The 24,120-nt window shown below is 31.8% G+C and overlaps 2 long non-coding RNA genes across 2 annotated transcripts in view; one reads left to right on the top strand and one right to left on the bottom strand.

The window, feature by feature from the left end:
* LOC111691385 overlaps positions 1 to 24,120 on the top strand; it is a 131,394-nt gene that overhangs the window by 87,317 nt on the left and 19,957 nt on the right. The gene's annotated exons all lie outside the window — the stretch shown is intronic.
* The window catches only part of LOC108906250, a 107,754-nt gene continuing 95,955 nt past the window's right edge, over positions 12,322 to 24,120 (bottom strand). The window contains exon 3 of the long non-coding RNA XR_001964290.1: positions 12,322 to 12,358. This is a non-coding gene — a long non-coding RNA (uncharacterized LOC108906250). The remainder of the gene's footprint in view (positions 12,359 to 24,120) is intronic.

The raw sequence follows: 24,120 nt of genomic DNA, 5'->3' as shown, positions 1-24,120 counted from the left end.
TGTAGTTAAAATATATTCCCGTATTTTAACGCCGGGATTCGCGTCTCTATGAGGGTCAGTGAACACAAACGTAATCCAGTAACACCTTTGCTTGTCATAAAAAAGCTTTCGGGTAATTTAGATATTGTAAGCTATTACAAGATTTAAAAATTTAAGTATTTGCAAATTTTTATTAAAAACGTTTTTCCTGCTGCTGTGCGTAAAGTACTAAGTTTACGCATATTGTACAGTACGCACGCTGTACAGTACGCACAGTACGCACGCTGTACAGTACGCACAGTACTCTAAATGAAATATTTTACGCATTAGTGTGCAAAACGCATTGTTCGTTATTTAGTTGATAACTAATATTTTTCAGTAGTAAAAAAATATTGTATGGACTCGTTGAAATTAATAATATTATTAATGTTGTTACGGATTTGATGTTCATGTTTCTCTGAGATGAACAAACACCGTCGGAACTTATAGTTAATTTGTATAATTACAGTCTATCCCTTTTTGTCGACAATGTGATAATTACTTCCTTGCCTCTTTGCCAACGTAATAAATTTTCGGAATCATTTACATAATGCCAACTTAAGGTATAGTTATCTATGCCAACTTCACACGCTGTTTTGTTCGGAAGAAATCATTAAGGCACATTTTAATGACAGCTAAAACTTTGTTACATTGTGTGTACAATGCGCGTCTTAAAATAGTTATTACATCAATTATAAATAATTAACTTTACGCACTAGCGCGTAATGTATTTAATTGTACACAATTATAAGGTTGATTGATAAAATTGATCTCGCATATATCAGCATCCAATGGTGATGTTTTGAAATAAATATGTGTTATTTGAAATTAATTTTAATATAAAATATTTTTTATACAATTTATTATTAGATTGTGACTAATTTCTTAGTTTGTCATATCAAAACATAAACAACATATTTTCTGCGAAGTGTACAAAATATTTGCTTTACGCACTAGTGCGACATAATTCAATTCAGCGTAGTGTACTTAGCTCAAAGTATTCCAGCATTTTGTAGTAAGCTGCATAATGTACCTAGAAATATTGACTTTACGCACTTGTGCGAGGAAATTCGATTGTGCGTAGTGTACCACATGTTTTTACTTAGCTCGAGGTGTTTCAGCGTTTTGTAGCAAGGTGCGGAGTGTACCTAGTCCAACTTCTCTATCCCCCTTTTATTCCATTCTACATGGCTATATATCTTATGCAAAATTTTTAATAAAAGTTCACAATCTTGATAAAAAGTGTTACTAAATTATGTGTACATTATTATTGCCCAGAGGAACGAGAAGTAAGGAAACCTCTCGTAGAACTTTTAAGATTTATGAAATATATATTTTTTACTTCACGCCTTTCTAACTCTAAGTGGTGTATCGCTGCTTTATCCTTATTTGTACACAGAAACGAAATACTTAGAAGTCTGTATAAATTGTTCAAGACAACTACTTCTCTGTCTAATTGCTCCATTACGGAGCATATTAATTCTTGAAGTTGCTTAAGCTCGTTCGGCTAGAATTACTGCTTGAATGTCAGCTTTTTTAACAAAATCGGATTGTAAAGGACTGTACACAGAATGAAGCTTGCTGCTGCTGATAAATTGTAAAATTTACTTTTCTGTTACTTTGTACGGCACGTAAAATCAAATTTGTTGTAGGAGTGCTTAATTCAATAATGCACTAGTATGAAAATTTGTTTAAAAGTAATTATCACTATATTAACTTATTTTAATTTAAGCACTAGTGCGTAAAATTAAATACTTTACGCGCTACTGCGGTACTATACGCACTAGCGCGTAGAGTAAATATTTTGCACATTAGTGCGTATTTGGTATAGGACAGCATTGTTGAAATAGTTTTCTGAGGAAAAATGTTTTATGTTTAATAGTTTTTAATTGAAATATAAATTTACCGCCCGCTTGAAGTTGTTATTATAAAAGAAGAAAAAACAAAACTATAGCGACGACTAGATGCATTCAAATTTATTCCTTCTCGTTTTAATTTTCATGGAATAAAAGATGGCCATTTGTGATAAGGTGAAAGTAATAAATAGTGGGATAAAAACGCGGACTGGGAATGAAATGCTTATTCTGAAAGATCGCGGTTTCCACAAGAATTTTAGTTGTTAATGCTTTGAACCGCTGAGCAGCAATTAATCTTTTGAATTAAATTGAATAATGAAGAAAATGGATCAACAGGGGTGTATTCCAGAGGTACGGGGTGGAGCGCTGATTTACATAAATCGTCAAAGAAACGGGAAAACACAAAGAGCGATTTCAAAGAAAGAAATATATTACACTTTTTTGTATTAGTATGCATTAAATATTTTACTTGTAAATCTCGCTGTCGTTGTACTCTGGTGCCTAAATTTTTGTCATTATTGTACTGTATTCAGAAATAACAATTCCTATTGATTAAAACAAATTAAACATCGAAGAAATAATAAGTAAAACAGTAATAATTATAGCAATAGTTAATATTAATAACAGGATCGTTTTAAGTATAACTATAAGCTTATAAATTAACTAATTATATGGAAGAAGGGGCAGAATATTATTATGTTAGGGTTTTTATTAAGAAATTTTGAAATTGGGAATGTCACTTATAAATTTTGAATTCAAACTTATATCTTCATATATTTTTTTATTCTAAATTTACAATTACACGTTCTGTTATAAAATATCAAGCTATACCTTAAAAGTTTCTAGTACAAACATGAATTTTCAATACAAATACAAAATTTTGAAACAATTCGATGTATTCTAAATTTACAAGTGTGGTAAACACAACATATCCAGTTCTCTTACGAAATTTCAAATTCTAGTTTAAAATTTATTGTTTAACCGTGAATTCTCAGGTGCAAATACACAATTGTCTATTATAAGATTTCAAGCTTTAGCTTTAGCTCGTTGAAATGTGAATTCTCAATTCGAAACTTTGCATTTGAAATTTCAAAAAATTTCCAGTTGTGTTACTGAATTTCAAGATCTAGTTTGAAATTTCTCATTTAAACATGAATTCTCAAAGGCAAGCACAAAATCTTAGGATTCGAAATGAGAAAGTTTCGGCGTCAAATTCGTAGTTCAAAATTCATAAAGAGAGTTTGAGATTTTGTATTCACATCTTTGTATTCGAAATTTATAACGATTAACACGATATTTAAATTTCTATTACGAAATTTCAAGTTCTAATTTGAAACTAATTCAAACATGAATTCCCAAATGAAAATTCAAAGTTTTGAGACATAATTCTACATTTTATGTTTTATTGCAATTTACGTGCAGACAAAATTTTCACTTCCGTTACAAAATTTCAAATTTCAACTTAAAATTTATAGTTGGGCATGAATTCTCAAATTCAAACACGAAATTTTGAAACATAATTCGATATTTTCTGTTCACAGTTTCGTATGTGAAATTTAAAACGCTGAACTTAAATTTCTATTACGAAATTTCAAATTCTGGTTTGAAATTTCAAGTTCGATTATGAATTCCCAAATGCAAATACAAAACTTTGAAACATAATTTGATATTTTGTACACACACCTTTGTATTCGAAATTCACAAGGTTACACATAGAATTTAATTTTCTATTACAAAATTTCAAGTTATAGTTTGAAATATCGTGTTCAATTATGAATTCCCAGATGCAAATACAAACGTTTGAAACATACACCAAATTTAAAAATAATATTTTATAAAATTTCAAGTTGTAGGTTTGAAACTAGTTGAAACATGAATCCTCAAATGCAAATACGGAATTCTGAGAAATAGTTCAATATTCAAAATTTGCTAGAATAGATAAAAAATTTTAGTTCTGTTACGAAATTTCAAGTTCTAGTTTGAAATATCTAAGTCAAATGTAAATCCAAATTTTAAATTATTATTAAAATTGAAATCCCGTGTTTCTACTTTTTACTAGTAACACTTTATTTAGTCACATGTTTTTATGGAAAATGTTAGTTTATTTAAGTTGAGCTTAGAACCTCTATTCGTACTTGAAATTTTAAATTCAATTCAAAATATTAAATTCTAAGAGTATATAAGCTTTGATATAAAAACTGCATTGTTTAAAACGAATACGATTTTTGAGGAGCCTTGTAGCTCCATATTTTATTTACTGGTTATAAATTGGTTGTAAAAATGTCAAATTCGCGTACATTTATATCAGAAAAGCCGTCATTCGAGGCCGGTCAAATCTTAATAATAAAATTTCCACTTGATATTATTATAGAATAACGGCTTTAAGCATGCCAAATTTCTCACGTATTTTTCACGAGCAAATAAGAAGCATGTCTAAGCCAGATAAAGCCCATACTCACATGACAAATGGCTCTACTGACAGTATATTCTGTATTTTCAAGAAAAAATGGAATGCGGCAAAGATGAAAAGTAAAAATCGCTACAGCATACACAGAGGAATGTAATTGATTGTTGTGTTTGGGAAAAGATCTGATATTAATATATTATCTGTACCTAAATAATTACAGTGAAGCGTTTTGCGAACAGTTGACTGAACGGATGAATAAAATAAGTAATGGCTCTAGGGCCCCGACGATACAGAATGGGGGCTCGTACAAAAGGGATACGTTATCCTTGATATTTTATAAAACGCGTTATTAATACATTTTATATTTTATAGGTCCACTTCTCTCCGCAAAATGTGAATGAAATTAATTGAAATGCCGCAAAAAGCGCATTTCGTTTTAATTACAAAGTGAATTTGTCACACAGGGTGTTCCGCCACACGTCATTCTTAAAATATGGACACCGAGTTCTAAATGCTCAAAATTACACAGCACCCTCGTGCTAAAAAATTTACAGAACCAGAAATTGCATTAAATTCAAATATAAATACATGGGTTTTAAGGTTGTTGTTAATAAGGCTTAATAAGTCCGAAACAGCAGCCCGCAGATATCGACGGTTAAATTGATCGCCGTCAACCTGCCTCTTTTATTTTACTGGAAACTATGCAATAGATAGATCAAATCTGCTTTACCGAAAGCACTATTTTTTCGGTGTAGTTAAACGCACGCTCGCTAATGCTTATGGGACAGCGACAAATCGCATGAGCGAAGAATATTTACCAGGCCGCTTCGTTCTCGGGCATCAATTTGGTCGATAGACGCAAAACGAATTATTCGGGATTCCATGAACCATCAGGTAGTCATCAAAAATGTTTGGACACACGCCGATGAGGAACTAAACTGGTAAACTCATTGTGTCAATTTAACTAAATATCAATCAGTTCCAAACTAACAAAATCCACCCCACTCGCGCGACTATTAACCATGGAAATCGGTTTCAACGCTCTTCGTAACACTTGAACGGCAAAGCAAGTGGATTTCGTGGAAATTGATGAAGTGGCGTTGAAAATTGCACAATATGAATAATAAATATACAACACACAATTAACCTACATTATACATAAATATACACAGTAACTCGAACACAAGATACAGGAGATGCGTCTGATATAGCTGCGCATTGGACAAAGCTCCAGGTAGCCGCTGTCCTAAATCGCCACACCTACGTCTTATTCCTTCCAGACGAATGCGTTCTATCTCAGTCTAGGGCAGCCCTGCCTGAGTCAGAAATGCAAACTTATTTATGTCGGTTTGTAATCAATATACACTGTGTTCTAAAATGACGGAACAAAATTCATATTTTTTTTCCAGTTGAAATTTAAAAAATCGCTGAAATAGGTCAATTTGATTTTGAATAACATTTGGTGTTATGTTTAGAACTTCTCCGACACGATTTTTCAATCCTTCGATAGCGTCTGGACTGTTCACATACACGTTGCTTTTTAGATAACCCCTCAAAAAAATCTAGCGGGGTTAAGTCAGGGAAGCTTGGTGGCCATTCAAGTGGCCCTCTTCTGCCCATCCATCGATTTGGGAAAACTTCATTACATCGAGGCGAAAATGCGGAGGGGCACCATCTTTTTGGAACCAGACATAACCAGCAGGCATATCGCGCTCATTGAGGTTAGGAAAAATGAATTCCAAGGCTGGAATCAGCTGAAAACTCAAAAAATCCAAATAAATGGCGCCTGTCAAATTGCCCTCTAAGAAATAAGGTCCCAGTATGCGATTTCCTACTATTCCAGCCCGAACATTCACTTTTTCCGGCCGTTGTGTATGCTTTTCTTGCATCCAATATAGATTTTCTGGGTTCCAAAACCTAGTATTTTGCCTGTTCACAGTTCCGTTTAAGCAAAAAGTTGCTTCGTCGGTGAAAATTATGTGATTTTTTAAGTTGGGATGTCTTTCAAATAAATTCCTGATTTCTCACAGTCTTGTGTGGATGTAGCTCATGAAAATCTTTTATACCCTTTTCACCATCAACCCGTGCAAGAATTGAATGACCTTGATTTACCTAACCGCGTGGATTTTCGTCAATGGTACATTAATATTTCCAGGCATGACTTAAATTTCCTAAAGAATATACTTTTCACCGATGAAGCAAATTTTCGTAGAGTAGGTGCAGTAAACCTCCATAATGTTCATTCATGGTTGGAAGAAAATACTCATGAAATATTTGTTTCAAGATGTCAACATAATTTCAGTTTAAACGTTTGGATGGGAATTGTAGGAAATACTCTAGTAGGTCCTTTTATTCTTCCACACAGGCTTGGAGCGGCCGAGTATCTTAGATTTTTGAACGAAAATCTTCCAACATTACTTGAGGATGTACCCCTCGCTACACGTCAGGATATGCACGATGGGCGCCTGCGCATGGTACACTTGCCGTTAGAGAATGGTTAAATTTAAATTACCCGAATCGCTGGATTGGTCGTGGTCGTGATGCCCCTGTTTGTTGGCCTGCACGTTCACTTGACCTAACGCCTATGGGTTTCTTTTTGTGGGACACATAAAAAGTATTGTTTATGCCACTCCTGTTGCCTCCTTGGGAGAACTACGCTTAAGAATATTTGTGCGAGTGCGTTAGAACTTCAACAGACGTATTAGGTTATGCTTGCAGCAAAATGGAAATTATTTCGAGAATATTCTTTAAATTTAATTTTGCATTTCTTGTTTTTCGTTTGTATTAAATTTTATTTCAGATAAATAACTTTACCTAATACATGTCCCATAGTCATAAGTTACCAAACATTTTTCATTAATTAATAGCAAATTATTCTTAATGTTACTATTAAATTACCAGCTTATTGACATAAAGTGTCAATTTATTAATATGATAAATAACAAATTTATTTGTTATGACATCCGCCTACTTTTTTTTACAAGTTTTCGCAATTACCCCTTTAGTGAGCGATGACGCATCTAATTTACTAGAACCATTTGCCGTTTTTCCTCATTTAAAAACACCCTGTAGAAATAGCAGAAGTATTAAAAGTACTCGAGACAACGCTTTGGGGGTGTGCATTTGGCGTTGGGGATATGCAAGGAAATAATAAAGCATTACCGTGAGCGAAAATCGATCCCGTTTCCCTTTTTCCAAACAACGAAATTACTTAAACGCTGTTATTTCCATATCAGGACAGATAACAAAATTTCACACTCCCGTCGTTATTATATGCGGGTTCTGTCAATATTGGAAGGCACTAACGAGTTCGAGTTTCGAATAGGAGGGATTTTAAAAACGCATAAAATTTTTGCAGATAAAACTACACTTTTTATTGAAAACTTCGTAAAATTGTAAATCGTCTATACAAAGTGATCCCACAAAATCAGAAAATTAACGAACTGGAAACACTACTCTTTTTTTCTCTTTTCCAGCTTCCAATTCAGTCGGGAATTAGTTATTTCTTCATAAAATATGAAAACCTTCCCATACAGGGTGTTTTGAAGAAGGTGGAAGTGGAAGGGTTGGGGTGGAATACTTAAATATAAAACAATTTTCCATTTGTCTCTTGTTTTTGACATACCAACCGTTTAATTTATTAAGTTTCTCGGGGTGCTAAACACATAACTTGTGTTAATTTTCTTGTAGAGGTCGCTACCTACCACCTGTTCCAGCGGCATTCAATAATTATTTTGAGGTCAGATTGCACCTCAGGAGAGGGAGAATGCAAAGAGGCCAAATGTGTGACTTAGGGCGAAGATCCATGGGGTGTGAACGAACGTCAGCTCTGGTATTCTGCATTTCATTAGTCAGTACGGTGTCATGCTTTTAGGCTTTTGTATTATACACACTCTTTCAATCGTTTTAAACTTATTTATTGTTAGTAATACATTCTAAATTAATCAATTTTTTTAACAAATTCAAAACATCAATCTAATGTCGAATCCGCCCAGGAATTTCCTTGGCTGCAGCAAAGATCCTAAGGGATAATAGTCCAGTCGGCAGAGGCCGAAAAGTAACTGTTAGTGACATTTCCTTGATAACCCGGAAATAACTACACAGGCCTACTTTAAATGATGAGTACAATAACAGGTTAATTTGCTGACAAAGTATTTTATCAGGAAAAAAGTTATTAACAATTGAATTGCGAAAATTCGCTTTTTTAGTAGTTTTTTTTTAAATAACTCAGCGGGATGACTTTGTACGAAAAAATGCTTAAGACATGATTTGTTCGTAATAAAAATAGCTACAAAATGGCGGTGGTCCGATTACGAAATTTGCAATAATAAAGCCGTGAGATTGAAAAACTGTATAAAACGTCAGTTTTTCATAATTGCTAGTACGTAGAATCCAAAATTGCAATAATATACAGGGTGTTCCTTTTAAAATAACGAAGACGACGTCAACTTCCGGTATAACCGGAAGCGTTAGGAGGGCGCCATTATTTTAGTTGAGAAGGGCATGCCCGAAAATGCTATTGCCCAAATTTTCAACATTAAAATCGGAAGTAGTCTCTGAAATATGTCTAATTTTTTCATTGCGCGGTATAAACATAAAAAATTTTCTAAATGCGTTTCCTATAACAGTGAATAAATCAAGTACTGGAAAGCCACGAGTCTTTCTAAAAAACGCTACAGTGGAAACAATGCTATGCATCAGTTAAAACTTTTTAGGACGGCATTTTAAAAGGAAAGATTAATTATCTTTTGTCGTTTAAAGTTATTCCAACAATTCGTTGCAAAAATTACTTCTAGGTCTCAATTTCAACTAATAAATTGTGGGTTGAACATGACTAGAGTTTTCTTCTCGCAAGCTGGTCCTTACTCGGCCACTGCGAGGTTCAACTCGGCGTATTTTTAAGGACTTTTACCAGCATTTAACCAAGTTTGTATCGATTTACGGCCGTAGTGACTCACGATGCATTTTTGCGCTAATCTACTCTAGATACAATGGAGAAGCCATATTTCTTCTTACTGTTTATACAAATTACTTACCATTTAAAATTTTTGCTGCTAAAATTTATCTTAATAAGCCTTCAGAATTTGCGATGCAACTGGAGATGTTTGCTGACAGAAATAAAACTTGAGAATCAGTTTTCTAGGTTTACCCGCTGCATTGACGTGAACTTCAGGAGAAAAGTAAAATGTCTTGTTTTATATTTTTTGTGTAGTTTAGTTTTGCTCTCTTAGAAGAAACTTCCCGCAAAATCGTATTATGCAATATATTGCAATAAACCACTTATAAAACTGCTCTTCGCGAAGTAATTTCGAATTATGTATGTAATTTTGTTAGTTCCTTTCTCGAATAAAACTTTTACCGAAGGTTGAAATTTACATAAAATTGTTTGGAATATCACAGCATAACGCAAGAAAACGTTAAAAGTTAAAATATAGAGGAATAATGTTCTAAACTCAACCATATTGACATAACTGGGGCATAGAATACCCTAAAATACAATGTTTATCACTTTTTTTATGGTAAATTCCAAAAACTAATTAGCGTTGTAATAAATTTCAAATTTGGTATTCGGTCACTAACCTAGCTTTTATTGTGTTTTTAATAGTGACCGACAAACAGACTTTTGAATGAATGAGTAAGATATTTTTAAATATTAACAAGTATTATATATTTGTTAATAAAAACGCGATATCTTTACACAGAGTAGGTAGTTTTTAACATAAGTTTCAAAGATACATTTTGGAATACTAAAATGTTTCGCCACTATTTGACAAGCAAACTTAGGTCACTCTGTAGAATTATTTTAATAATTAATTTTAATTTATATAGTCGTATTTCAATTTTTTCTCCATTTGTTTCATTATTTTGACTGGCTTAAATATGGCTATGAATATGTATTTTCTTTTGTTAAATCGAGATGTATTAGAGGCTTAATTTTAGAATATAAAAAATATTTTAATTTATATTCTGCACGATTTTTGTGCTGATACAGTGGCGATCTTTCCCATTGCCCAAATGAAAACGTTAATTAATCACTATTCTAAAGAAACACCCACATCGCATAATTATTCTGAGAGCTCCGAAATTACGCATAAAAAAAATTGGTAACCAGCCAGACAGTCTATGTCGACTGGCAAGTGGTATTTGCTTATTATTGATTTTAACGAAATAATTAATAAGGTATAGCCCCATCAAAACACGATAGGAGGTCATTTATTTCAATTTTTTCGTTAATTACACCCGAACTTAATTTACCTTTAATTTATTATTCTATACTGATTGGCACAAGTAAATTATTAGTACTTGAATTAACTATCTAGTGTATCATCAATTTTTGTCTAAAGGGCGGCGCAACCACTAATTATATACCAGTAACGCACACACAGGACGTTTCATTGGAAATGGTACACAGTTTGATGTGAGATTTGTGAATTAACATTAACCTCTTGGATTTTTCACACTAGTGCGTAAAGTACTGCGTATAGTACATGCTTTACGCACTAGTGTGTACTGTGTTTTACGCACGGTAGTAGAAAATCATTGCTTTCATAAAAAACTGTTATTAACTTTTGTACTTTTTCGTACACATCATACACAATGTTCTGCGTAGCAACACATACGTATTTTAATCGCATTACCAGTATACGAAAGCTTTAATATCAGTGGAAAGAAATATAAAGGTCTATTAACTACATCTTTCACGTAAAACACAATTGAAAATGATACAGTGAACCGTTAATATATTACATTAAATAGGATACTAAATGACCATCAAGTATGCGCGATGTATCACTACATACCTCGTTGAATTTGCCTCTCGACTTGAACGGAGATCTATGTAGGCATATATTACATTTACAGATATTACTGAAGCTAAATAAAATGCTGTAGCGTCGATCGGTCCGAAACGAGTGGTAATTGCGATGTTCTTTTAGGAATAACCCTACTCGCCAGCCCTTCCGCCACACAATTTTTATTTAAGATATAAAAAGTGCATCAGTAACTATAATTAGTTTTTAATTAAAAAGTGTGGATAACGTATGGCGACAATATGTAGCGTTACGTCGCCTGGTGAATGGAAAAAGGACTCATGGAATCCTTAACTTAAATAAATAAGATTCCATTTAATACGTTTCCTTAACTTTTTACAATTTTATTAAATCAAGGAGATAAGAAATATAATTAACCGTCCTGGGGGCGTTATCGTGGTTCTTCCTTGAAATAAAAGGAGGATGTAATATTTAGATGCGGTCAAATCCGTAATAAGACGTCTGGGGCATTTCTTAAGGTTTAACTTTTACGCTTTTAATATTACAAATATCGCTGGTTTTTATGAAAAATTCATTACCACAAAGGATGTAATACTAATTTTAAAGGAACATATTTATAAGAGGAAAATACGTAATCATTTTTCAGTTTGTTTTACGTTACAAAAATTAATTAATTATTTCATCGTGGGCAAGATTCGTATTAGTCGTTGTCTAAACATGTTATAAGTATTAGAAACGAAAATAGAATTTCAATATGTCGGGTGTGTTTAATTGATAAATCTTTGTGTCACATTTATTAAGCCGAAAGGTATCCTAAGAAACTCAAATCCCGAATGGTGTTATAGCCGTTTAAAAACATCTTCCGCAGCTGAAATCTGATGATAAGCACTAATAACTTCAATTTTTAAAAATATGTTACAACCATGAACATGTGAATTTAAATAATGGATATTGATTTGGTACTGTGATATCATTTTATTGTCTAAAATTTCCACATCGAGGGGTAAACCGCTGGGGAAATTTAATCAATTACAAGGAAATGTAAGGATAATGGGAAGTGGGGGTGGGGGTAATGCGAGGTAATAAGTAGTAGAAACAAAAATAGGATTTCAGTGTCAGGTATTTGTTTCTTATTAATCACTTGTAGTGTACCTTTTGTATATCTAAATATATGGTATCAAGGAATATATATAATGAAAGTTTTTGAATGAATTTGATTTAGCTTTCCTTCGAAGTAACTTAAAAATATTAATTGAGACTAGTTTACTTACCTTCGATAGGATTGTGTCTTGGCTTGTTCATTAAATCTGAAAACAGAAAACAGTTATTAAAAAAGTGACGCACGAAATATTTGATGTAAAATATATTTTGCGTCAAAGACTGATAATGCTTACAGAAAAAACTACAGGTTTCGAAACATTCCAATTATTGTATCAATGCCTATAATCATGCTTTTTATTGATATTTTTTATATAATCTGTTTAAAAATTTAATAATTCCTGCCCTTACCAAACAGTATCAAAATTCAATAAAAAGTAGAGAGAAAAGTACACCTCATGTTCAAAATTGTTGTTTTTTTTTTTCACAAACGGGTAAATTGATTTTAATAGTATTTTCTTTATTACGAGTTTATTCCTCATTAACGACGAAAATATAGTAATTTTTAGAAAAGAGGTAGAAGTTATATTTAATAGAACATTTAATATACCATTTTTATATAGAATGTGACATTTATGAATAATCTACGTACATACTTCATTTATAAGGATAGAACATGGCAGTCGACAACTAGACTTTAATAATTCAAAACAAATTTCTATTTCTACACCATACACAAGCAGGATTATTCTACTTAAATAAAGATTTAAAAAAATAGCTCTTTTAAATGTCATACTAATTAGTTTTTATTGTTTATGTGTTATGTGGAAATTAAAATTTCTTATAGAACAAGAAATATTAAATATTTTATATTTCACTAGCAACTGCTCAACTGGAAAAGCTATTACACCGATTTTAATAATATTTTAATCAATTACAACGAAAGTTACTTTTAGATATTTTGTGTTGTGGTGTGTTGCACTATTTTCTGCATCATCTGCCAGAAGAAATGCAGATTTAATTATGTCATACCAACTAATTCTTTGTTATTCTTTAAAACTGTATGTCTTAAATACTAGTACACCAAAATGACAGATGTATTCATTAAATAATAAAATATGGTATCTTCTGCGATATTAGAAAGTGGATAAGCTTCTGATCATCTTGCAAATCTCTTGCAAGTACTGTATGTCTACAATCGTTCGAAGAACGAACGACTTTTTGGGATATCAAAATTATTGACACGAGATTTAGTATGCCTGGCATTCAATACACGATTTTGTGTAGCAAATATTTTATTTCTTGATCATGAATAGGGTAATTGAAAGGTTTGGTCGCATTTCTTAAGCCGAAAGGCATCCTAACAAATTCAAAAAGCCCGATTGGTATCGTTACAGCTGTTTTAAAAACATCTTCCTCGACTGAGGAAATTATATGTAATGAAAGGAAATTCTAGGTAATGCAGGGAAATGCTAGAAAAAATCTGGCAATGGGAATTCATGGGTATTACTCAGGAGATGAAACGCCATGGGAAATAGTGTTAATAACTAATTAAGTTAGGTACTGTACTATGTAGTAAATAAGGTACACTACACTATAATAAACTTACACTTGCGTGACTATTTAAAATTGAAAAGTATAGTGATTTTTTGCAGAAGCCAGCGTTTTTTATTTCCTCGAGCAACATAACTTATAATTTCGAGGCCTCAATTGTATTTCGGACATCCCGGGGATATACGACGTGTACTCCACCCCGAAGGGGCAATTTTGTAAAAAATAAAATCGTTTCCGGTGTCTCGCATTGCTCTCTCTTCATCGGGGACAATAAATAATGAACGGGTCTCGTATATCGATCTTTTCCGGGGACACTAGATGCTGCATTCAAACAAATATATATTGATATACTAAAGGGATGCCACCCAGGCAACGGCGGACTTAAACCGGTGTAAATGTAATTGATTTAAGCATTTAACTTAGTTAACTCGAATAGATTTAGATAGGCTGCAATGTAAACTGGCCCGCTGTATGTTTATCCAGATATTTACTTATCAGTTTGCCAGATAGGGATTAACTGTCTCATTGACCAACTGTTAACGTTGTAAATCAATGACCACTTCAAAGGACACAGAAGCGGACGGGCTGTTGACTAACTGCGTGCGTTTGTTGCCAGAGGTCAACGTCTTTTTCGAATTGATCGACAACTGAAATGTGTTGCTAAATAAATTAGCTTTTTGCAACACGTATCGATTGCGTGTTTATGCTCCGGAAGGGAAGGAAGTGCAACACAATGGAAATCCACAAATCGTCGAACAACGTCTAAAAAACGTTATTTCTGAATCTAAAACTGAATATTTAATTTTAAATGCAATGAAATAATCGCAGTGTCATTAAGTCGTATATTTCATGTTTTCTCTTCTAAATGTAGGATGACGTTTAAAAGACGTAACGTTTTTGACCTTCAGTCACTTTTCTTAAAATATTTTACCGATTAATGTTATAAAATTACATCAGTATCTTCCGAAATACTGGCATAAAATTAATTTCATGAAAATATAATACGTCACACAACGTCTAATATGCGTCATTGATTTTGTATCTTTTAAATAGACGATCAATTATTTTAGGTCGAACAACGTCTAAAACACGTCATTCGTTTAAACTTTCTAAATTTAACTATCGTTTCGTTTTAACATAACGAAACCCATTATCTTTTGAATACGTGTATGATGACATATAAAAGACGTAATATTTCTACACAATGACAATTTAATTTGTAATGTGTTGAGATAAACTACAATAAGCGCCTAATTCAGACCTAAAATGCTTACATTTTATGGAAATCCAGAAAACGTCAGAGAACGTCGAGAATACGTCATTTTTCTAATATTCTCGAATTTAACTAATGAATTTTTTAATTATGTTTGAAGGTCAATGAAGTAAGACGGAATTCATTGTACAAATGTCTCTTATCTCTTGATGAGCAGAATATATATGACGTTTAAATGACGTATTTTTTCTAAAATGCTTACTTTTCATGGAAATCCACAAAACATCAAGTAAGGTCATTTTTCTAATATTCTCAGACTTAACCACTCAATTTTTGAATTATATTGTTTGAAAGTCAATTAAATAATATGCAATGCATTATAAATTCATACACGAATGTACCTTATCTGTTGAAGAGCAGAATATATAATGTGACGTTTAAAAGAAGTAATTTTTCTACATAATGATAATTCAACTTTTAATGTGTTAAAATCAAACTACAATAGCATAATTAAGATCTAAAATGCTTACTTTTCATGGAAATCCACAAAACGTCAAGTAAGGTCGAAAATACGTCACTTTTCTAACATACTCAGACTTAATCAGACTTAACCACTCAATTTTTGAATTATATCGTTTAAAAGTCAATAAAATAATATGTAATGCATTATAAATTCGTACACAAATCTATCTTATCTGTTGAAGAGCAGAATACATAGTATGACGTTTAATAGACGTAATTTTTCTTACCTTCAAGCACTTTTCTTCAAATACTTTAATCATTAGTATTATAAAATAACATCAGTATCTTCCGAAATGCGGGTAAAAAATTGATTTCATCATTAATGAAATACGTCTTATAACGTCTAATACACGTTATTGATTCTAAACTTTTTTAAAAATAACGATTACTTTAAAATATTGTATTTGGAATGTCTTGTTGCAATCTACACTAAAATATAAAATATATATTTTGCATGGATGATCATGATAGGTCGAATAACGTTTAAAACACGTTTTTCGACATACGAAACTTTATGAATTTAAAACCTCTCAACCTTATATCATAATGAAATACGTAATACGCAATACGTGTAAAATTCGTATACAAAAGTCTGTATTCTATTGAGGCGCAGAATATGTAGTATAACGTGTAGAAGACGTAATTTTTGTAACCTATTAAACGCAACTGGCTCTTATTGTTTTCTGCAAATGTTTTTATACGAATATCTTATTACACAGTACACCACAACATCCTTGAAAACAAGGCGTATGCCTGATATTTTTCATATAAAATAAGGATATGTCATATAACGTCTAAAAGACGTCATTTTTCAAGCTTCTCAATATCATTCTTCCTTTCATTCTATTTACGATTTAATAAAATAATGTACCATGTACCCGACATAGGGCGCTGGTTTATTTTTCTATGAGACAGTAAAATTTATCCTCTAGAGTCTAAAAAACGTCATTTTTCGAACCTTTGGAATGTAATTACTAATTTTTAAATACTCTAACATTGCATTTTCCGATATCTTTACAATTTAACTACAATTTTTTAAATATTTGCACGAAATATCCCGTTAGCGTCAACACTTTTTAATTATCTCAAAAAGAAACGTTAATGAGCATGCTGTAACAGTGTTTAGGTTCGTAGTAATCGTACTGTAGGTTTCAAAAAATTAACTGAATCAATGAAATTTATATGGATACTGTATTTTAATTATTAAATGACTGACATTTGGCGATGTTTAAATAGAGGCAATTTTCAGAATAAACATCTGCAAACAAGTCAATGCATGTATCTAACGTTAGACTACGGTTGAAGCATTACAATATCGCGTGAGAGATATTTTGTTGGCGAAAAAAGGGCTATAAGTAAACCAGCAATTACAGTCAAATATATGATGTAATAAAGTACATACGTCGGCTTGTGGTTTTAATTAGCACTAAGAGTACTGTTGTTCGCATGTTAATAAATTTTTACAAGAACCATAACAGTGCATTTTAACATACACAGCCAGAGATATGCAAAGCACGAGAATCATTAATTTTCAATTAACTCGGAAAATATTGGTTTAGTTACTAAAGTTAATTGCAAACATAAATTTGTTCCCAGTTGATGCCGACTAAATCAGTTTGATATGATTAATTACAAGATACGCAATCGAATGTGACACTGTTGTAATCACTGATACAGAGCATCTCAAAATATATTCGACGTTGGAAAGTGTAGAAAATATTGTAAAACAAATTTTACCCAGACTAACTAACCGATTTGCCAAAGTGACCCGAACCCCCAGTTAAAAGTTGTAGGATATCAATAAATCAATATACTGGCGACCTTAATTAAATTCGACCTTGATCTTAAGTTTCAAGGTCAAACCAATCCTTATTCCCCAACTGGATTCGGAAAGAGCGGAAAGTTCCACGTTCAGATGATGTATCATATGTGGGGTCCATTTGACCCCAAGGTCACGTGAAGGTGGTCAATTTTGTTTTACTGTTTATGGTTTATTTTTATATATAAGTACTTTTTCAACCGTATTACATAAAAAACAGCGTTATCTTATTAACATTGAAAATAATTATGATTTCATGTTATTATGTCATTATCTTATGATACATATTAATTGTAATTGAAAAAAATTGGATTAATTTATATTTTATAACTAAATCTAATAGGTTTGAAGTATTTTTTTAATCATTTCAAATAATTTTTAATGAAAACTGTCGATTATTGTTCTTCAAAGCACTGTATTTAGTTTATGAATCATTGTCGAAGATTTGCATAATATCAATCCGCCTGATATAATACATATTACAGCAGCAACTGAAAAAAGGTCGCAGTGGGTTGTCGCATATGAGAGAAAAATAACCCACCGACATATGCATTAAAAAAGTAATTGTATTTAATTGTTGCTATTTATCAATTAAATAGGAGCCAAAGTAAATATTTTCCAATTACATTAAACAAATACACGGTGATGCATTATAGACACTCGCATTATCTGTTGTGAAATTGCTAATTACTGTTTACAAGCGAAATGTAATAGCTAACTGTTTTTGGGGGATGTAATAGTAAGTATTGTAAAATATTTACACTTATTAAACGAATCAGAAATGTTTTTAAAATCGAGTGTACTTGCAACGTTTTAAAAATATTACGAAATAAATTACCGTTTCGAAAAAAACAGTTATGAAACCGTGGGAAATTATTATTTTCCTTTTCATTTCCAGTAACAATCGTTCGATGATATGAAAAATTAGGATTCTTGCGGAAAAAGTATGACGTATTTTATTTACATCGCCTGTTATTTGCTGTGTTTTTTATAGATACTGTTTGGAAATTTTTGCGTGTTGTGTTCCCTATTAAGCCAAAATATTTTTGACGGGATGATACAAAACGGTTCACAGTTAATATGAGGGAAGATATATGAGGGTTAAAATCAATATGTTAGCAGTTGTAACGAATAATCTGATTTGGACATTTATTTTCTATATATTTCCCCTATTCAACGACAAAACCGTGCATTTGTCGTCTGTGTAAGCCAATTCATACTGTACGGTCATTCATTTATTACTGAAGTTGACAATTTAGCCATATTTTACAAAAAAAACGTGACCAGTTTTTATATTTTCCTCACGAAAATGGGACCGGTAAAATTCAATCTAAGAGAATTTACAGAACACGACTAAAAACTGGGGAAAATCATTGTGGCTGTGTTCTTTGAAAAAAAAGACGTAAATTCATATATATTTTCGAAAATCTTTGAGTTTTCAAATAGTGTACGATTTGAAGTATATTTTCATTCATTTTGGTCCAAATTGTTGGCATATGGAGAACTAAAATGTCACATTTGTTTAGTAAGGTAAGATCCTCTAATGGTAAATTAATATAATTTTCCAATAGCCAGTAATTTTGTTCGATTAGACAATTTTGAATAAAACTGCGAAATTTCGAATTTCAGTGCCGAATTTCAAATTCAGACACAAAATTTAAAATTCAAACACGGAATTCATATACACATTAAATTTTCGGTTGTAATATTTTATTAAATTGGTTTTAAATTTATAGATAAGCATATGAAATTCCCAATTTCAGAATGAATATTCGACTTTTAAGTCCAATAACTTTCAATTTTCAAGTTCTATATTTGAACTTCCATCTTTATCTTTGATTCAAAGTAGATAGAACCTAATTCAAACGCAAAAACAAACAGTTAAATGTGACATTCTGAGATTGAATTCAAACATGAATTCATGGAAACGTGAATTGAATTTTTAAATTCAAACACGAAATTTCGAATTAAGAAGGAATTCTAAATCAAAATATGAAATTTCAACTTCGTATCGCCGAAATGAAAAATATCGTGTTCTTAGCTTAGTTTTCGATTTTATTCGACCTGAATGTCGAATAGAATTCAAAACAAAATTTAAAATTTAAGACACGAAATTTCAATTTCAAAATTTAAACCTCAAACTTTAGAAAAAAGGAACTTTTGAAATCCTACCCTAAATTTCGATTTGCAGTATATTTCAAATGAATTCAATTACACAATTACGAATAAAACTGCGAAATTTCGAAGTCCCGTGCCAAATTTCAAATTCAGACACAAAATTTCGAATTAAGAAGAAATTCTAAATCACAATATGAAACAACTTACAGTATTGTCGAAAAGACTATACAAAATATCTAGTTCTTAGCTTAGTCTTCCATTTTATTTAAGCTACAGAAGATTTCGGTACCTGAATGTCGAACAGAATTCAAAACAAAATTTAAAATTTAGGACACGAAATTACAATTTAAAAATGTAATCCTCAAACTTTGGAAAAAGGAATTTTTGAATTCCTACCTCAAATTTCAATTTGTAGTACAATTCAAATGAATTCGATTACACAATTTCGAATAAAACTGAAATTTCAAATTCTAGTGGCGAATTTCAAATTCAGACACAAAATTTAAAATTCAAACACGGAATTCATATACACATTAAATTTTCAGTTGTAATATTTTAATAAATTCCAAAACTGGTTTTAAAATAGTTAAGAATATGAAATTCCCTATTTCAGATTGAACTTTAAGTCGAATAACTAAAATATTTCCAAATCTTCCATCTTTATCTCTGATCGAAAGTAGGTAGAATCTAATTCAAACACAAAAACGAACAGTTAAATGTAACTGTCTAAAATAAGTAAAGATGAATAGACATTTTTGTATAAAATGATGGATTTTACACTTTGGCTAAGACATATCTATTTTACTCGGAACAGCAGTTGTTAGTTTTTTTATGCTCACTAAAATCTAATATGGAATTGAAATATTGAGTTCTGCCTTTCAGTTATCTCGCAAATGTGTCGAAATTGGCAAAGCTCGCGCCGTTTTTCGACATCTCATGTCGGGCGGCATGGCAATGCATATGCTAATATGCTAAAGTAAACAAACATCGTTGAAAATGATATGTAGTGGTGTTATTTATTCAAGTGCGGGAGCTGAGGCAGGTTTCCTTAGCTACACCACTAATTCTCGAAGCTGTTAGGAAAACAGCCCCCTTTTACATAGCGCGTCACGAGCAGGTTAATAAAGGAGAAGATGAATTATTATACGGCCTGGAAGAGGGTATATTTCTCATAGAGGTATCTCCACTTATTTGCCTAATATATGTCTGAGAGCCGCGTTACCTGTAATTATTTCAGTCGTTAAGTCTTCATGATGTTCCTAATCGGTATGCGGATCGAAATATCTAATAAGCTAAGTATCTCTTAGGATGGGTATAACGATGAAACTCTAAGCCATGCGAAGATACAAGTAACTCTCTTTTGGATTAGAGATATAGATGGAATTTCAAATGCAGTGTTTTAACTCAAAATTTAGAAGTGTTAGGACCCATATTTTAAGTGAAATCTAATTCTTAAGATGGAACTCGACAATTCTATTTGAAATTTGTAATTTCCTTTTGGTATTTGTAAATTTAGAAGTGAATTTCGAAATTTTGGATTGCACGTCGAATATCTTGTTACAACTGAAAATTTACTGTGTGTGTAAATTTCGTGTTTAAATTTTAAATTTAAATTTTTTTGTCTGAATTATAAATTGAGCACTGGAATTCGAAATTTCGCAATTCCGTTAGTCATGTCATCAAATTTAAAATTTCAAGGTTTAATTCGTGTTCGATTTAAATTTTGTAGAATTGAGGCAATTGGAAATACTGGAATTTGAAATTTGTTTCCAGTTCTGTGTCAATGTCAATCCGTCTACACTGCCAATCGAAATGTAAGGTAGGAATTCGAAATTGTATTTTTATTCAAAATTTCACATTTAAGCTGGAAATTTTATGTAGCTGGAATTTTATATTTCTATACAAATTTTGTTTGAAATTGAAGTTCCATGTTTCGATTCACAGTTCCAAATTTTAATTCGAAATTTCGCGTTTGAATTTGAAACCTTGTCAAGTTCAATAGAGAAATTCGAAATTTCGCGATTCTATTTGAAATTTAATCATCAATTTTTTTGTATCGCAAATCTAATCAAAATTCGAAGTTAAAATATCATGTTTTGGTTTACAATTTCAAGTTTCAATACGAAATTTCGTGTCTGAATTCGTTTGTATTGTACCTCAAATCAAAATTTAAGGTAGGAATTCGAAATTTCTGATTATTATTTACACATTTTGATATAAATTTAGCTTAAATTTGAAATCGAAATTTCGTGTTTTGATTTTCAAATTTTAATTGAAAATTTTATGTTGAAATTTTAAATTTTGTAATCTAAATTCTAAATTTTCAACAATAAAATTCAAATTTCGCAATTCCATTTGAAATAAATCGAATCGAAATTTGAATTTGAATTCTTGAATTTTTTTACTAATTTTCCAGCTATTCGATGTCGAAATTTCATGTTTCGGTTTAAAATTTCAAGTTTTAATTCGAAGTGTCGTGTTTGAACTCGAAATTGATTTCTAAATTCGATACTGGAATTTGAAATTGTTCTTACTGAAATTATGGATTTTTATTCAATGTTTCTTGTCTGGCTGGGAATATTAAATTAAATATGAAATTTCACTTTACTAAAATTTATGACGAAATTTGAGGTTGAAAATTCATACTTTGACTCAAAATTTCAAGTTTTAATTCGAAATTTAGGGTATGAATTTTAAATTTTGTATCTGAATTCTAAATTATGTGCTGGAATTTGAAATTTCGTACTTCTATTTAAAGTTGAATTTATTTGTACTTCGAAACGAAATTTAAGTTAGGGAATTCGAGTTTTACATTTCTATACAGATTTTCCAAAGTTTAAACAAGTAATTTCATGTTTTCACTAAGAATTTCAGATTCTCATTAGAAATTTGCTGTTTAAACTGCAAATTAGGATTAAGCATTTTGTAATTGAACTCTAAATTTCATGTGGAATTCGTTTCACTCAAAATTCGAATTTGTTATTCAAAATTGTAATTTATACAAAATTCATGTTTATTTCGTCGATGACGGAATTGAAAGTAACGTGAAGATATTACTTAAAATTTTACGTTGAATTCGTAATTTCAATTAAACATAGGTTTTTCAATGTAATTTTTTATTACAATACACTTTTGCTGAAATTTATATATTTCGGAATAATCAGTAATGATTTTTTCCAAATAATTTCGTAGACTTAATTTTAAGTGACTGAGCCATGTGTATGCGGTTAACCTGGTGAAATTATACATGAAAGCGCCTGTTCTGAAACAGTTGAAATATTGCCCGGCGTTTTTGGTCGCGTGAGAGCACTTTTTTTTAAACAACACAATATCAAATCACCATAACACGCATTACTGGGCCAACGAAAATCCTCAATGGATAAATCCCGCTCTAAATTACGGACATTTTAGTGCTAACGAGATTATAAGACTTAATCTGCCCGGGATTTTCGTGGGAGTCTCTTTTTGACCGAACAAAATATTTCAGTTTTTTAATTGCTTGATGCATTGTTGGGCGATGCGCTGCACCGGGCAAGATGAGCGCGTAAATCATGGCAACACCGATTAAAACGTCACGGTGAATATGCGCTGACCCCAATAACCACCTCCCTGAATTTTCGCCGCAGAAAAATAAAGTTTGAATGGTTTTAGACGTCCCCAGTTTCATAAGACGAGGGGCAATAGAAAAAACGTCTATCTGGCCACGACAGAAACAATAGACAGTGTGTAGCCTAGCAGAGTTCAATAGCGACAAATTTGTGTACTTGTTTGTCAAATTTGATTTTAATTTCTTCGATATTTTATGATATATACGACCCCCACTCAAAGTTACACCCTGTGTAAACTTATTTTTAGACGTTATTGTGACACTGTATAAACGGTCTTTACTTTGCAACACCCTGTGCGCGTTTAAAACTGACCACCCTATGCAGCGGTTCTTTATTTCAAAGACCATACCATACTATAAAGCGTTAAGTTGGTCACAAGTAGTCAACTTTGACCTGACCACATCGGGCAACTCTGTTCTTGAGGTGAAGAGTCATGAGGTGAAATGTAAAACTTGTCCACATCCCGGGCTTTTATTTATTTAAGTTTTCTTGCTGCAAGTTCACGATCTAATACAAACTGTGTGTGGTTGTTTGAAGCTTAGGTCAACTTAAAGCTACACAGCCATTCGTCACAAAGCTTTCCTAAGGATCCTACATTTCAACTCCCTGTCCTCTTCAGCAGAAGTGGAAGCCCAGGGAGTTCAAGAAGGTTATAGGTCTATTTCTCAAAGTAATTAATACTGCACCGAACTGCGACGTTCTGGAAATATATTACCGACAAGTTTCCATCGGTTTGTTTGAATAAAGAAACTAATTTGTCTTAAACGTTAGTTGGAGATAATTATTCTCTTTTACTACAATAAACATTTTTTCCGCTACCACGCGTAAAGTACTAATTTTACATACGCTGTTCATTACGCAAAAATTAAACATTTCCACACTAGTGCGTATGTAAATATTCTACGCACTAGTACGCAAATAAGCTGTTTACATTTGAACTGCATAACTTAAACATTGTCTAAAAGTACAATATTCCGTTGCTACACTAAAAGTGTACTATAAAATATTTGTGCGTAATGTACAAAGCTGTCTAATGTCCAAAATATAATTTTTACGCACAACTGCGTAGAGTAAATATTTTAGTATAATACCCATGTTGTTTCAAGCACTAGTGCGTAAAACGAAACATTTTGTACA

Source organism: Anoplophora glabripennis, unplaced genomic scaffold (assembly GCF_000390285.2).
Source record: "Anoplophora glabripennis isolate ALB-LARVAE unplaced genomic scaffold, Agla_2.0 scaffold32, whole genome shotgun sequence".
NCBI lineage: Eukaryota > Metazoa > Arthropoda > Insecta > Coleoptera > Cerambycidae > Anoplophora > Anoplophora glabripennis.
Note: the sequence above shows the minus strand (reverse complement) of the source record. Positions and strands in the feature narration are given on the sequence as shown.